The sequence below is a fragment of the Bos taurus genome, chromosome X (genome assembly GCF_002263795.3).
Source record: "Bos taurus isolate L1 Dominette 01449 registration number 42190680 breed Hereford chromosome X, ARS-UCD2.0, whole genome shotgun sequence".
Taxonomy (NCBI): Eukaryota; Metazoa; Chordata; class Mammalia; order Artiodactyla; family Bovidae; genus Bos; species Bos taurus.
Genome location: NC_037357.1, coordinates 75,504,764 through 75,522,685, shown reverse-complemented (window position 1 = coordinate 75,522,685; position 17,922 = coordinate 75,504,764).

The window sequence follows — 17,922 nt, the reverse complement described above, 5'->3', positions numbered from 1 at the left end:
ATTGTATTGGTATAAAGTCTATTGGAACAGTTTTTGCTATATTTCATAGGTTTTAGATTGTTTTGCTTTCATTTTAACTTGTCTCTATGTATTCCCTCTTGGAGTTCTTTAGAGATCTATTGGTTTTTAATATCATATGGTTTGGACTCCACGTGTTTGTGTTTTTTCCCTACAGTTCTTTTATTGTAGTTTATTTCTAATTTCATAACTTTGTGATCAGAAAAAATGCTTGATATGATTTTAATTTTCTTAAATTTACTAAGGCTCACTTTGTGGCCCAGCATGTGGTCCATCTTGGAGTATTTTCCATGTCCACATGAGAAGACTGTCCTGTTGATTTTGGATGGTATGATGTATAAATATCGATTAAGTCCCTCTGGTCAAATGTATCATTAAGGCCTTTGTTTACTTATTGGTTTTCTGTCTAGATGATCTGTTGATAATAGTACAGTAATAAAGTCTCCCACTGTGGAGGCTGACAAGATGGCAGAGGAGTATGTGGATAAGGAGTACATCTCTCTCCATGGATAAATCAGGAATACATCTTCAGATGCAGAAGATCTTGCAGAGCACCAGCTGATAACTGGCAGGAGTCCCTGACAACTGGAAGGGAATATATAGATTTATGCAAGACTTGATAAGAAAAAGGAAGGAAGAGGAAAGAGAAGAATGAGCAGGACTGGACCTTACCCAGGGGTGACAGCCCTGCACCTGGGTCAATCGTTTGGGACAGAAGGGAAGCATTTGAGGCTGTTAGAAAGTGAAACAGCTGACCTGTGACACTCTGAATGGAGTAAGAACCACATAGACAATCCATGCTGCAAGTGCATGTATCCCAGACAGGGACACAAACCCAACAGAATGTACAGCAGATGGGACCTGAGGCATGGGTGTTGGATAGAAATTCCAGAGCGAGGACATAAGGACTGCTATTGACTGTAGGGAGATGGCCTACAGGGATGGGAGGGAGGAAATTCATGGCAGAGAATGCCTTTGGAGAAAAGCAAGGCAGCCATGGAGGCAGGGCACTACTGCTTTAGTCATACACGAGGTGGAGCCATCACTGTAACCTCTCTCTCTCTCTAAATGCTGGTGCCAGCAGTTGACCAACAGAAAAAGACCCCAGCGAGGGTGGCCCTATGAGTGCCTGCTGTGCCAAGCAATAGAGAAGGACCAGTAAGAGAGGCCTTTGAGTGACAGCTGCTAGAGGCTAGAAAAGAATCCTAATAGCTCCATATCTCCTGCACCAGTAGCCATTGGCTTCCCTGCGCACCCGGCACTGCTGGTGTCCTGATGACCCAAACAGCCACAATACCTATATGCCTAGTCCAAACTGGGGCAGGGGGTTCCCTCATAGCTCAGTTGTTAGAGAATCTGCCTGCAATGCATGACACCTGGGTTCAATTCCTGGGTTTGGAAGATCCCCTGGAGAAGGAAATGGCAACCCCTTCCAGTACTCTTGCCTGGAGAATTCCATAGATAGAGGAGCCTGGCAAGCTACATTCCACGGGGGTCACAAGAGTCAGATATGACTTAGTGACTAAACCACCACCAAACTGGGGCAGAGCTGCCAGAGCCTAGAAAACTATACTAATAGTGTTGTAACTCCTGCACCTGTAGTTACTGGCTTTGTTGAGCAACTGGTGCTGCTGGAGTTCCCATGATCCAAGCAGCTGCACCACCTCCACACCTGGTCCTCACTGGGGCAGACTCAAGTCCTCCATGGAAGCCTCAGGAGCAAAATCCTGTGTATGACCCACATGCAGAGGTGGAGATAAAAGAAAAATTGAGCTTCACGGGTGGAGAGATCACAGAAGAGGATCAAAAACCTTTCCACCAGATGTATAAGCTGCAGATTAAATCCACAGGATCAACTAGGTAGACTCTGTCTATGGAATATATAAACAGACAGTAAGTGTTCCCACAAAATAAAATGATCTAGCATTGGAAGCTGTGGACATTGGAGGCAAGCACTTGAAGGAGTATGACCAGATTAGAGTTGAAACTGTCCCTACAGCAGGTCCAGAGACCAGTCCTCCTCAGTACTGGAGGGCATCCTAGGGAAGTGAAGGTGGGCTATGGCTCACAGTGGAGAAAAGGATGGTGACAGCTAAGACCTGAGAAAAATATTTATTATATTCTTATATTTTGACTTGTTCCATAGTTCTGGACTTTTTATTCTTTTTTTCTGTGTTGCTGTGGTTGTTGTTTTTATTATCATCTCTGTTTAGGCTTTTGGGAATTTTTAATTTTTTTATTTTATTTTATTTTTTAACTTTACAATATTGTATTGGTTTTGCCATATATCAAAATGAATCCGCCACAGGTATACATGTGTTCCCCATCCTGAACACTCCTCCCTCCTCCCTCCCCATACCATCCCTCTGGGTCGTCCCTGTGCACCAGCCCCAAGCATCCAGTATCGTGCATTGAACCTGGACTGGCGACTCATTTCATATATGATATTATACATGTTTCAATGCCATTCTCCCAAATCATCTCACCCTCTCCCTCTCCCACAGAGTCCAAAAGACTGTTCTATACATCAGTGTCTCTTTTAAATCACACTTTTAATCACTTTTCTATATTTCTACTTCTATTTGGCTTTCTGTAGTTCTCTGTTTTTTCTTTTCTTGTTTTAGTTTTTTGTTAATGCATATAGATATTTTTAATATATTTCTATTTAGCTTTGCTTTTCTGTTTTTTTTTTTTTCAGTTTTTCATCATGTTTATTTGCTTGTTTTATTTGCTTTGCTTTATTCATCAGTGGGCACTCTTCTGTAATCTTGTTTTCTGCTTTGTGTTTTAGTTAGTTTTGTTTTAATTGGTTGATGTCATTTTTGGTGTCCTTTGCTCTCTTCTACTTTGTTTTCTTTGATCTGTTTTGGTTTCGTGTGTGTGTGTGTGCCTGTGTGTGTGTATGTACCTTTGTTTTTATTTTCATCTGATTTTTCTTTTACTATTTGTCTGGGGTTTGGATTTTGCTTCTTCTTCTTTTTTTTTTTTGGTATTTTTATTTTATTTTTATTTTTTAAATTTTATTTTATTTTTAAACTTTACATAATTGTATTAGTTTTGCCAACTATCAAAATGAATCCATCACAGGTATACATGTGTTCCCCATCCTGAACCCTCCTCCCTCCCCATGAAGCTTTCTTCTTATTTTTTGCTTCTTTGTTTTAATCCCCTTTACTGCCATAACAAACAGCTTATGTGGTCTTGGTTCCCTGAACAGATGTCCAGCCTGAACCTCCGGAGTGGGAGCACTGAGTCCAGGACACTATACCACCAGAGAACTCTTGACTTCAGGGAGGATTAATCAGTGTGAACTCACACGGAGGCCCCCACTTGTATCCAATTCCTGGAACCACCTAATTGCCTGCAACACCCAGTGCAGGATGCCTCACTGAAATGACAGTCAAGTCAAGAACACAAACCCAGTCATCAACACACAGGCTTCCCACAGACATCCAAAACACACCACCTCACACAGCCCTGCTGTGTGTGCTTTGTGCTAAGTTGCTTCTGTCATATCTGACTCTTTGTGACCATATGGACTGTAGCCCACCAGGCTCCTCTGTCCATGAGATTCTCCAGGAAAGCATTTTTTTGTAGACTTTTTGATTATGGCCATTCTGACCAGCATGAGATGATATCTCTTTGTGATTTGGATTTGCATTTCTTCAGTAATGAGTGATGTTGAGCATCTTTTCATGTTTATTAGCCATCTGTATGTCTTGGGAGAAATATCTGTTTAGGTCTTTTGTTCACTTTTTGAGTGAATTGTTCTTTTTTCTAGTACTGAGCTGCAGGAGCTACTTGCATGTTTTGGAGATTGTCAGTTGCTTCATTTGTTATCATTTCTCCCATTCTGAGGGCTGTCTTTTCACCTTGATTATAGTTTTCTTCGTTTTTAAGTTTAATTAGGTGACATTTGTTCATTTTTGTTTTTATTTCCGATATTCTGGAAAGTGAGTCATAGAGGTTCTTGCTGTGATTTATGTCAGAGAGTGTTTTGCCTATGTTTTCCTCTAAGAGTTTCATAGTTTCTGATCTTACATTTAGGTATTTAATCCATTTTGAGTTTATTTTTGTGTATGGTGTTAGAAAGTGTTCTAGTTTCATTTTTTTACACATAGTTGACCAGTTTTCCCAGCATGACTCGTTGAAGAGACTGCGTTTTCTCCATTGTATATTTTGCCTACTTTTTCAAAGATAATGTGTCCATAGGTGCTTGGATTTATCTCTAGACTTTCTACTTTTTTTCCCATTGACCTATATTTATTTGTGCCAGTATCATACTGTGTTGATGACTGTAGATTTATAGTATAGTCTGAAGTCAGGCAGGTTGATTCCTCCAGCTCCATTCTTCTTTCTCATGATTGCTTTGGCTATTTGGGGTCTTTTGTGTTTCCATACAAATTATGAAATTATTTGTTCTAGTTTGGTGAAGAATACCATTGGTAGTTTGATAGGGATTGTGTTCAATCTACAGATTGCTTTGGGTAGTATACTCATTTTCACTATATTGATTCTTCCAATCCACGAACATGGTATATTTTTCCATCTATTTGTGTTGGTTTTGATTTCTTTCATCAGTGTTTTATAGTTTTAGATATATAGTTCTTTTGTTTCTTTAGGTAAATTTGTTCCTAAATATTTTATTCTTTTCATTGCAACTGTGAATGGGATTGTTTCCTTAATTTCTCTTTCTGATTTTTCATTGTTAGTGAACAGGAATGCAAGGCATTTATGTGTATTAATTTTATATCCTTCAATTTTACTATATTCATTGATTAGCTCTAGTAGCTTTCTGGTGGCAATTTAGGGTATTTTTAAATTTTATTTTATTTAACTTTACAATATTGTATTGGTTTTGCCATATATCAAAATGAATCTTCCACAGGTATACATGTGTTCCCCATCCTGAACCCTCCTCCTTCCTCCCTCCCCATACCATCCCTCTGGGTCGTCCTAGTGCACCAGCCCCAAGCATCCAGTATCGTGCATCGAACCTGGACTGGTGACTCGTTTCATATATGATATTATACATATTTCAATGCCATTCTCCCAAATCATCCCACCCTCTCCCTCTCCCACAGAATCTAAAAGACTGTTCTATACATCAGTGTCTCTTTTGCTGTCTTGTATACAGGGTTATTGTTACCATCTTTCTAAATTCCATATATATGTGTTAGTATACTGTATTGGTGTTGTTCTTTCTGGCTTACTTCACTCTATATAATAGGCTCCAGTTTCATCCACCTCATTAGAACTGATTCAAATGTATTCTTTTTAATGGCTTAGTAATACTCCATTGAGGGTTTTCTATGTAGAGAATCATATCATCTGCAAGTGAGAGTTTTACTTCTTCTTTTCCAATCTGGATTGCTTTTATTTATTTATTTTTCCTCTGGTTTCTGTGGCTAGGGCTTCCAAAACTATGTTGAATAGTAGTGGAGAGAGTGGGCGCCCTTGTCTTGTTCTTGATCTTAGAGGAACTGCCTTCAGTTTTTTGCCATTGAAGATAATATTTTCTGTGAGTTTGTTGTATATAACTTTTATTATGTTGAGTTATGTTCCTTCCATTCCTCCTTTCTGGAGAGTTTTTATCATAAATGGATGTTGAATTTTGTCAAAGGTTTTCTCTACATCTATTGAGCTTATCATATGGTTTTTATCCTTCAATGTCTTATATGGTGTATATTCCTGGTTCAGCTTTGGAAGCGATAGCTTACAGTGAATGGTGTCAAATTTGTGATCTCTGAAGAAGATTTACCTTTGGAACCAGGAACCAGGCTTGATCCCTCAAGAGCTTTTGTGTCACACAGTCTTATTAAAGTATAAAAAGGGACAGAGAAAGCTTCTGACATAGACATCAGAAGGGGTATGGAGAATGCCCCACTTGCTAGTCTTAGCAAGGGAGCTATATACTTTTTAAATTGGCTATTGCAATAAATCAAAAGAATGTCTCAAGGTTGTAAAGATCTTACTAGATCCACTCCCACAATTTACATTTTAAGATGACAGGATTAGAACTAACAATAGAAAGATCATACAAGACTTACTCCAATAATATACATTTTAAGATAACAGATTAATATGTTCTAGAATTAAGGTTGGTGATTATACAACTCTGTGAATATGCTCAAAACTACTAAATTATATATATGAAAATGGTAAGCTTATAGCATATGAATTGTTTCTTTATAAAAATGAATCATTTAAAAATTATTATATTTATTTTACATTGAATGATAACATTTGGCTATATTCAGTTAAATAAAATATAAAATTTAAATTAAAAAGTTTGTCCTTTCCTCCTCCTTGAGAATTACAGACCCCTTTCTCCTTCTTGGGGACCTCAGACTTCTTATCAACCTGCCTAGGAATTGACTCTCTCAGAAGGTTATACTCTTCTAAGAATTTGTCCATTTCTTTCAGGTCGTCCATTTTATTAGCATATAGTTGCTCATAGTAGTCGTTTGTATTTCTTGGATATATGTTGTAATTTCTCCATTTTCATTTGTAATTTTATTGATTGGAGTCTTCTCCCTTTTTTTCTTGATAAGTTTGGCTAATGGTTTGTCTATTTTGTTTATCTTCTCAAAGAATCAGGTTTTAGTTTTGTTGATCTTTGCAATAGTCTCTTCATTTCCTTTTCAATTTTTTCTGCTCTGATTTTTATGATTTCTTTGCTTCTACTAACACCGAAGGCTTTTTTGGTCTTCTCTACTTGTTTTAGGTGTAAAATTAGGTTGTTTACTTGACATTTCTCTTGTTTCTTGAGGTAGACTTGTATTGCTGTGAAATTCCCTCTTAGCACTGCTTTTACTGAATCCCATAGGTTTTGGGTAGTCGTGTTTTCATTATCGGGATTCCCTGGTGGCTCAGAGGGTAAAGTGTCTGCCTGCAATGCGGGAGACCTAGGTTTCATTGTTTTTATGCATATTTTGAATTTTTTATTTCTTCAGTTTTCTTTTGGTTATTCAGAAGCATGTTGTTTAGCCTCCATATGTTTGTGTTTTTTATAGTTTTTTTTAATGTGGTTGATATCTAATCTTATAGCATTGTGATCAGAAAAGATGCTTGAAACAATTTCAATTTTTAAAAATTTACCAAGGCTAGATTTGTGGCCCAGGATGTGATCTATCTTGGAGAATGTTCCATGTGCACTTGAGAAAAAGGTGAAATCCACTGTTTTTGGGTGGAATGCCACATAGATATCAATTAGGTCTTACTGGTACAATGTATCATTTAAAGCTTGTTTTTCCTTCTTAATTTTCTGTCTGGATGATCTGTCCATTTGTGTGAGTAGGGTATTAAAGTCCCCCACTATCATTGTGTTACTGTCAATTTCCCCTTTAATAGTTGTTAGCATTTGCCTTTATGTATTGTAGTGCTCCTATGTTGGGTGCATATATATTTGTAATTGTTGTATCTTCTTCTTGGACTGATCCCTTGGTCCTTATGTATTGTCCTTAGTCTCTTATAAGAGCTTTATTTTAAAGACTTTTTTACCCTATGTAAGTATTGCCATCCCACTTTCTTTTTGTCTCCATTTGCATGAAATATCTTTTTCCAACACTTCACTTTCAGTCTGTATGTGTCCTTAGGTTTGAGGTGGGTCTCCTATAGACAGTGTATATAGGAGTCTTGTATCCATTCAGGTAGTCTTTGTCTTTTGGTTGGAGGATTTAGCCTATTTACATTTAAGGTAATTATTGAAAAGTATGATCCCATTACTATTTACTGTTTTGGATTCATTTTTATAAACCATTTCTGTGTTTCCTGTCTAGAGAAGATCCTTTAGCATTTGTTGAAGAGCTGGTTTGGTGGTGCTGAATTCTCTCAGCTTTTGCTTATCTGTAAAGCTTTTGATTTCTCCTTCAAATCTGAATGAGATCCTTGCTGGGTAGAGTGATCTTGGTTGTAGGTTTTTCTCTTTCATCACTTTAAGTATATCCTGCCATTCCCTTCTGGCTTGCAGAGTTTCTATGAAAGATCAGCTGTTATCTGTACGAAGATCCCCTTGTATGTTGTTTGTTGCTTTTCTCTTGAAGCTTTTAATATTTGTTCTTTGTGTTTAATTTTCCATCATTGATCAGTATGTGTCTTGCCATGTTTCTCTTTGGGTTTATCCTGCATGACTCTCTGGGCTTCTTGGACTCCAGTGGATATTTCTTTCCTTATTTTAAGAAAGTTTGCAACTATTATCTCCTCAAATATTTTCATGCCTTTTCCTTTTGTCTTCTTCTTCTGGGACACCTATGATTCAAATATTGGAGCATTTAACATTGTCCCAGATCTCTGAGACTGTCCTCATTTCTTTTTATTTTTTTTCCCACTCTGCCTCACTTATTTTCATCATTCTATCTTACAACTCACTTATGCTTTCTTCCGCCTCAGTTACTCTACTGCTTGTTCCCTCTAAAGTGTTTTTAATCTCCTTTATTGCATTGTTCATTACCAATTGACCATTGTTTATTTCTTCTTGGTCCTTGTTAAAAATTCCTTGCTTCTTCTCAATCCATGTCTCTAGTGTACTTGCCTGTAACTCCATTTTGTTTTCCAAAGATTTTGGATCATCTTTGATATCATTATTCTGAATTGTTTTTTGGGTAGACTACCTTATCACCTCCTCTTTTGCTTTGTTTGGTGGTTTTTCATCATGATACTTCACCTGCTGGATATTTCTATGACTTTTAATTATTTTTTAGTCTAATGTGTTCATTTTCTCCTTTGTGCAGGTTGGAGAGTTGTAGTTCCTCTTAACAGTGGAGTCTTCTTGCTGTGGGTACAGTTTGGACCAGTTGCTTGTGAAGGTTTCCTGGTTGGGGCAACTTGTGTCTGTGTTCTGATGGATGGAGCTGGATATCATCTCTCTGGAGGTCAATGCAGTGTCCAGTAGTGAGTCTTGATTAGTCTTTGGGTTTGGTGTGGCTTTGGACAATTTGTCTTTTAATGTTCAGGTTTGTGTTCCTGGTTTTCTGGAGGATTAGTGTGGGGTGTCTTTTACTGGAGCCTGTTGACTTTTGGGTGGAACTTCGTCTCAATGTATGGGCTCTCATCTATTAATGTTCCCTGGGGTCTGGAGTTCTTTGATGTTCCAAAGTTCTGGAGTTGAGGCTCCTGCCTCTAGGTTTGGCTCTCCCTCTGACATTAACCTCAAGACTTCTCTGTCCACACAGAACTGAAGGAAAAAAACTCTAGGTTAATGGTGAAACAACTCTCCACAGTCAGAAACACCCAAAGAGGTTCACAGAGTTATATATAAAATATAAGTGGGAGGAGGGAGATAGAGGTGATCACGAGGAGAAAAGGGAGTGTCAAAATGTAAGTGAGTAACTGAGCCAGTAATCAAATCCCTATGTGAAAATGGATACTAAAAATTATAATCTTAAAGGTAAAAAATTAATAACAAATATCAAAATGTAAAAATTAAAACCTAGAATAGAGATTAGACTCTCAAAAATACCATACATAAAAAGCAAAACAAAATTGAACACAAAAACTAATATATGCAGTTAGTTCAGTGTCAGATAATCCCATGTTCTGGCTTGTACTTGTTTTCAAAGCCTATAGTTGACCCTCAAATGCACCTCAGCTTAACTGCAGAATTTTAATCTGTTGCACCTGCCACTTTCAGGGCAGTTCCCCTTCTTTTCTTTGCTTGGGCTGGCCTCTTCTGTTTTCCAATGTCTTCAGTGTCTAATCTCCACCTTGACACGAGGGGATGAATGTGTCCATTTATGCCGGCTCACTTGCTCAGTTGTGCTATGCAGAGGGAGGGACACTGCAAACAAACACCACTGGCATATGTGGGGAGCACTCATGGTATGTGGATGGACCACACTTGGTTGCCACAGCCCTAGGCAGGGTGAGCTTTCCATGTCAAAGCCACTCAGGCTCCTGGGTGCTCCACGAGGGCCCAGTCCCAGGCAGGCTGTGCATCTCATGTACTTCCCAGGCTCAAGCTGCTCAGACTCTCTCCTTGAGGGCACAGTCCCAGGTGAGCTGTGCATCTTGTGCACTTCCCATGTCCAAGCCACTCAAGCTCCCAGGTGCACCACGAGCACACAGTCCCAGGTGGGCCATGCATCTCCTTAGGGGAGCTGTCTCAGGCTGTGACACTTCTGGCAGATATGAACCACTCAGGACCCCAGGAAGACTTGGTTAGCAACTGGCACCCTGCTCACAGCTTGGCAGGAGATGTGGTCTCTGGGGTTGAGATTGCAGCAGCCCCTTACCTTCCCCTCTTTTGAGCACCTGCCTCTCTGCATCCACAGAGGGCTGTAAATGGCAGCCAGCTTGCTCTTCTTTGGTATTTGCTAGGGCACAATCCTTTGTTTTGTGAGTGTGCCAGGAGACACACTGTGGTATCAGAGCCTTCCTGGGGGAAAGATCCTTTGTTTTTCTTTGTCTCTCTGGCCTTCCCATGGTTTGGGTTGCTGTGTCATGTTAGTCCCCTCAGTGTGTCCTCAGGGCATTCAATATCAGTCCTTACCCTAAGGACCAATGATGCAGCCCATTCCTCTGCACCCAGCCCCCACTCACTGTGGGCAGACATGAGCATATGAGCTGCTTCTCCACTGGTAATTGCCATTTGGCACAAATTCTGTGATGATTTGTTGTTGTTGTTATGCTGCCCCAAAGTTCCCCACTGACTCCACCTGTGAAAGGGTTTGCTACTGTATGGAAACTTCTCCTTCTCTACTCCCTTCCCAGGATGGGTCCGTCTCTAAATCCTTTGTCTCTCTTTACATCTTTATCCTTTGTCTTCTTTCATTTCAAAGAGATTAGTTTGTCTTTCTGGGTATCTGGAGTCCTCTGCCAGCATTCAGAATTTGTTTTGTGGAAGTGCTCCACATGCAGATGATCTTTTCATGTATTTGTGGGGGAGAAAGTGGTCTCCCCATCCTATTCCTCCACGATCTTTGGACCAACTCTCAACATTTCTTGTAAGGCAAGTCTAGTGGTGACAAACTCTTTAAGTTTCTTTAAAAAATCATTTATTTTTAAATTGGAAGATAATTGCTTTACAGAATTTTGTTTGGTGGAATGGGGATGGAGATGGGAGGGAGGTTCAAGGGGGTGGGAACATATGTACACCTATGGCTGATTCATGTTGATGTTTGACAGAAAACAAAATTCTTTTAGCTTTTGTTTATCTATGAAAACATTTATTTCTCCTTTGCATTTGAAGGACAACTTTGCTAAATAGAGTATTCTAGGGTGAAAGATTTTTACCTTTCAGTGTTTTAGGCTTTCCTGGTGGCTCAGATGGTAAAGTGTCTGCCTGCAATGTGGGAGACCCAGGTTCAATCCCTGGGTCAGGAAGAACCCCTGGAGAAAGAAATGGCAACACACTCCAGTACTCTTGCCTGGAAAATTCCATGGACAGAGGAGCCTTGTAAGGTACAGTCCATGGGGTCGCAAAGAATCAGACACGACTGAGCAACTTTACTTCACTTCACTTCATTTTGAGAATATCATTCCACATCCTCCTGGACTGTACAGTTTCTGCTGAGAAGTCAGCTAAGAGCCTAATTGGGTTCTTTTGTAGGTTACCATCCTTTCCCCCCTGTCTTTAAAATTATATCTTTGTCCATTCATTTGTTGTTGGACACCTAGGTTGCTTCCATGTCCTGGCTATTGTAAATAGTGCTGCAATGAACATTGAGGTACATGTGTCTTTTTCATTTATGGGTTTCTCAGGGTATATGTCCAGTGGTGGTGTTGCAAGGTCATATGGTATATTTATTCCTAATTTTTTAAAGGAATCTCCATACTGTTCTAAATAATAGCTGTATCAGGTCACATTTCCACAAATATACAATGGAATATTACTCAGCCATAAAAAAGAATTAACTTGAATCAGTTCTAGTGAGGTGGATGAGCCTAGAATGTGTTATACGGAGTGAAGTAAGTCATAACAAGAAAAAAATATAGTATATAAATGCATATATGAAATCTGGAAAAATAGGATTGATGAATCTATTTGCAGGGAAAGGATGGAGATGCAGATGTAGAGAATGGACTTGTGGATACAGTAGGGGAGAGAGTGAGTAGGATGAATGGAGAAAGTAGCATCAATATATATACACTATCATGTGTAAAGTGGATAGTTGGGGAGAAATTGCTGTATAACACAGGGAGCCCAGTCTGGTGCTCTGTGATGACTTAGAGGGATGGGATGGGGAGAAAGCAGGAAGGCTCAAGATGGAGGATGTATGTATATAAGTATGACTGATTCGTGTTGTTGTATGGCAGAAACCAAAACAACACTGTAAAAATTGAAAAGCAAAAAATAATAAAATAGAAAAAAAATTATGTCTTTGTCATTGACTTTGGATAATTTTAATATAGTGTTTCTTGAAGAAAGTCTTTTTGTATTGAGATAACCCAGCATTCTCCTTAGCTTCATTAACTTGCACATTCAGTTTCTTCCCTGAGTTTCAGAAGTTCTCAGCTGTTATTTCTCAAAACAAACTTTCTCCTCTCTTTTTACCCCCTTCTCTTTCTGGGAAATTCATTATCCTTATATTACCCTTCCTAATGCAGTGAGATAATTCTTATAGAATTTATTAATATCTTTTAGATCTTTCTTCTCTCCCCTGTTCTACTGTATCTTTTCTAGATTTTTATCTACAAGCTTACAATTGCTTCCTTATGATCTGTTCTATTTCCAATGATTTCTAATGCATATTTTGTCTCATTTTTGAGTTCCTCAGCTCTGGAAGAATTTATGTTTGGTTCTCTTTTGGAATTCCAATCTCTTTGGTAAAATATCCCTTTTGGTTACTAATTTTATTTCTGAGCTTCTTGAACTGTCTTTCTGCATTTCCTTGTATCTCCTTGAATTTCTTCATGATACTATTTTGTATTCTGTATCAGTTAGATTGCAATATTCTGTGACTGTATATTTGGTTTATGAAGAATTGTCATTTTCTTTTCATGATACCATGTTACCGTGTTTTTTTGTGGTCCTTGATGAGTTTTTTTCTCTGTTGATATCTTTGAAGCAACAAACACTTTTCTTCTGTAGGTAAAACTGTTTTACTTGATTCTAGCAATTCAAGATTATCAATCACAGGCCTTTCTTTTTATTTTTCAGTAGATGGCAATGTAGCACAAGTTTTTAATTTCTTTACCTGAGCTGCCTCCGGGTATTTTTGAGGACTGGCACCACTGCCTCTGCCAGAGTTGTTGTTTGGTGCTCTTTTCATCACTCTTTATGCCTCCCAGGTCATTGGTTCCTTGCTACTATCAATGTTGCTGCTGTCACTGGTGTCATTGCCTAGGGAGGTGTGTCTTTCAACACATCTAGTGTCACCTGGGTCACTGACTCCACTGCTGTGGGGTAAGAGAGAAGTTTAGTGGGGAGCTGAGGTCATGAATACCTCTGCTGAGTCCAAGGTAGTCGAGTTTATGTGCTCCACAACTGTGGAAGGGATAGCCAGAGTCACATGCAAATATGAAGCTAGAAGGATTAGGTCACAAGCCTTCCTGCTGCTGTTGCCTGGTTCCCTGTGGCTGTGGGTACATCTATGACCAGGAGGCTGGAGTTGTCTGGGGCACCTCTTCTGCTCCTACCAGGTTCTTTAGGGCTGTGGCTCAGTCACAACAACAGGGGAACTGAGGCCATAGCCATCACCTCTGTTGTTCCCCTTGTTCTACCTCCTCTATGTGTTCCAGTCCACCCTCCTTTAGATGTATGGATATGTAGAACTCTCTGGAATCCTGGTGCACTGGATAGAGATATCTTCACTGAGTTATGAAATTAGTTTCAGATTGCAAGTAAGACACAAAGAGAGCATTTCATACTGCTATGATGCTGATGTAATTGTTCTTTTTAATTTTAATTTTATATTTTATTTAACTGAATATAGCCAAAATGTTATCATTTCAACATAAAATAAATATAATAATTTTTAAAATGATTCATTTTTATAAAGATACAATTCATATGCTATAAACTTATCATTTTCATGTATATAATTTAGTAATTTTGAGCATATTCAGAGTTGTGTAATCACTAACCCTATCTAATTCTAGAACATTTTAATCTTTCTAAAAAGAAACTCCATGCCATTAGCAATTATTCCCTATTTTTCCTTTTCCATTAGAAATTTCCTTCCAGAAATAACTAATCTAATTCCTGTGTACATTGATTTCCTATTTTAGACATTTCATATAAATAGAATAATATATTATGTGATATTTTGCATCTGGCTTCTTTCACTTGGCATAATATATTCAATATTCACCAATGTTGTGCATACATCAGTACTTCATTCTGTTCTGTGGCTGAGTAATTTATATTGTATGAATATACCATATTTTGTTTATCCACTAATCAGTTGGTGGACAGTTAATTTGTTTTCATTTTGGTGATTATGAATAACACTGCTATGAATATTTGCATGCAAGTTTTTTAACCTGGAAATATGTTTTAAATTCTCTGGGATATGCCTAGGAGTGGAATTGCTGGGTGTGGTAAGCAGAATAATGGCCATCTAAAGTTGTTAGAATACATGGCAAAAGGAAATTGAAGTTGTAGACTGACTGAAAGTTGCCAACTGGGTGACCTTAAAATAGGGAGATTATCCTGAATTTTATGTGTGTCCTACATGTAATCACAAGGGTATATAAGTGTGGAGAGAGAGTCAGAATAAAAAATCCAGAGGAAAACATGTGACACCAAAAGAAGGGTTAAAATAATCCTATGGTACAGACTTTCATGATGCTTGTAGTCATAAACTAAGAAGTGCTGGATGCCTCTATAAGCTGGAGATGGAAAGAAAGTGATTATCTCTTACAGTTCCCCAGAAAGGATGGCAGCTCTGCCAACACATTGCTTTCAATCCAGTGAGATCTGATTTGTGGGGAAAAAAAAAAAAAAGAAACAATAAGATAATGTCTTCTTATTGTGCAATATATATGCAATATAAAATTTACTAATTTTAAACATTTTAAAGTATACAATTCAGTGGTACTAAATACATGCACAGTGTTGTACAACTATCACCAATATCTAGTTGCAAAACTTTTTGTTATGGCAAAAAGAAACTCTGTATTCATTAACAGTTACTCCTCATTTACCTCTTCACCCAGTCCCTGGAAACCACTAATCTGCTTTTTGTCTTTATGAATTGCCAATTCTATATATTTTACATAAATACAAACATATGTGGCTTTTGTATCTAGTTTCTTTCAATTAGCATAGTAGTTTCAAGTTTCATACAAGTTATACCATGTATCAATACTTAACTCTTTTCAATGGCTGACTAATATTACCTTGTATGTCTATCCCACATTATGTCTCTCTCTGTTCAACAGTTGATGGACATTTGAGCTGTGTTCACTTTTTGGTTACTGTGAATAGTGCTGCTATCAACATTCCTCTACAAGCTTTTATTTGAAAACCTGTTTTCAGTTCTTTTGGGTATATAAATATGAGTCAGATATGCAGATGACACCACCCTAATGGCAGAAGCGATCACCCTCTTGATGAAGGTGAGAGTGAAAAAGCTGGCTTCAAACTCAACATTCAGAAAACTAAGATCATGGCATCTGGTCTCATCACTTCCTGGCAAATAAATAGGGAAGCAATGGAAACAGTGAGGCACTTTATCTTCTTGGGATTCAAAATCATTGCGGATGGTTAATGCAGCCATGAAATTAAAAGATACTTGCTCCTTGGAAGAAAAGCTATGACAAACCTAGACAGCATATTGAAAAGCAGAGACATCACTGTGCCAACAAAGGTCTGTCTAGTCAAAGCTATGGTTTTTCCAGTAGTCATGTATGGATGTGAGAGTCGGACAATAAAGAGGGCTGAGCACCAAAGAATTGATGCTTTTGAAATGTGGTGCTGGAGAAGACTCTTGAGAGTCCCTTGGACTACAAGGAGATCAAACCTGTCAATCCTAAAGGGAATCAATCCTGAATGATTGCTGAAGGTCAAATTCCAATACTTTGGCCACCTGTTGCGAAGAACTGACTCATTTGAAAAGACCCTGATGCTGGGAAAGCTTGAAGTCGGGAGAAGGGGACAACAGAGGATGAGATGGTTGAATGGCATCACCGAGTCAATGGACATAAATTTGACCAAACTCTGGGAGACAGTGAGGAACAGGGAAGCCTGAAGTACTGCAGTCCATGGAGTTGCCATGAGTTAGACATGACCGAATGACTGAACAACAGCAGGGTATATATATGCCCAGTAGTGGAGTTGCTGGATCATGCTGTAGATTTATTCCTAGTTTTAAAAGAAGTCTCCATACTGTTCTCCATAATGGCTATATCAGTTTAAATTCCCACCAACAGTGCAAGAGGGTTCTCTTTTCTCCACATTCTCTCCAGCATTTATTATTTCTAGATATTTTGATGATGGCTGTTTTGGTTGTTGTGAGGTGGCACCTCACTGTAGTTTTGATTTGCATTTCTCTAATAATGAGCAATGTTGTCTCTTCATGTTTATTGGCCACTTGTATTTCTTCTTTGGAGAAATGTCTGTTTAGGTATTCTGCCAATTTTTTTTTTTTTTATTGAGTTGTTTGTTTTTCTGATACTGAGCTGTATGAGCTGCTTATATATTTTGGAGTTTAACCCTTTTTCAGTTGCTTTGTTTACATTTATTTTCTCCCATTCTGAGGGTTGTCTTTTCATCTTGTTTACAGTTTCCTTTGCTGGGCAAAATCTTGTGAGTTTTATTCGGTCCTATCTCTTTATTTTTGTTTTTGTTTCCATTCCTCTAAGAGGTGGGTGAGAGAAAATCTTACTGCTATTTATGTCAAAGAGTGTTCTGCCTGTGTTTTCCTCTAAGAGCTTTATAGTTTCTGGACCTAACATTTAAGTTTCTAATCCATCTTGAGTTTATTTTTGTGTATGGTGTTAGGAAATGTCCTAATTTCATTCTTTTTCACATAGCTGTCCAGTTTTTCTAGCACCACTTATTGAAGAGGCTATCTTTTCCCCACTGTATATTATTGCCTCCTTTGTCAAAGATAAGGTGCCCATATGTGCGTGGATTTATCTCAGGGCTCTCTATCATGTTCTATTGGCCTATATTTATGTTTTTGTGCCAGTACCATACTGTCTTGATGACTGTAGGTTTGGATATAGTCTGAAATAAGGGAGGTTTGTTCCGTCAACTCTGCTTCTCTTTCTCAATGTTGCTTTGGCTTTTGGGGGTCTTTTGTGTTTCCATACAAATTGTGCAACTTTTTATTCTAGTTCTGTGAAAATTGCCATTGGTAATTTAATAGGGATTGCATTGAATCTGTAGATTGTTTTGGGTAGTGTGAAATGAAATATTTTCTGCCATAACAATGGGCAAGAAATGTCAGCCCTCAGTGATTTTGGGCCTCCAAATGTGAATGAGGACTCCCAAAATGGAACATGATGCCTGAAATCCAGCAGATATTGTATTCTTTTGTTGCAATGATGAATGGGACTGTTTCATTCGTTCGTCTTTCTGATTTTTCCTTGTTAGTGTATTGGAATGCCGGAGAAGGCAATGGCACCCCACTCCAGTACTCTTGCCTGGAAAATCCCATGGACAGAGGAGCCTGGTAGGCTGCAATATTGGAATGCAAGGGATTTCTGTGTATTAATTCTATATCCTGTGAATTTACTAAATTCATTGATTAGTAGTTTTTTGGTTGCATTTTAAAGGTTTTCTATGTATATAGTATCATGTCATCTGCAGTGAGAGTTTTACTTCTTTTCCAATCTGTATTCTTTTCATTCCCACTTTCTAGATATCTTTTGATTTCCTCTTTTATTTCTCCAGTGGCTTCTTGGCTATTTAGAAGTGTATAGTTTAAAAGTTTAGAAGTTTATCTTTGTGTTCAAACACTTTGCTTTTAAAATGTGCAGAAAAACTTTGTACATTTTAAAAATTGGATAGTTTTT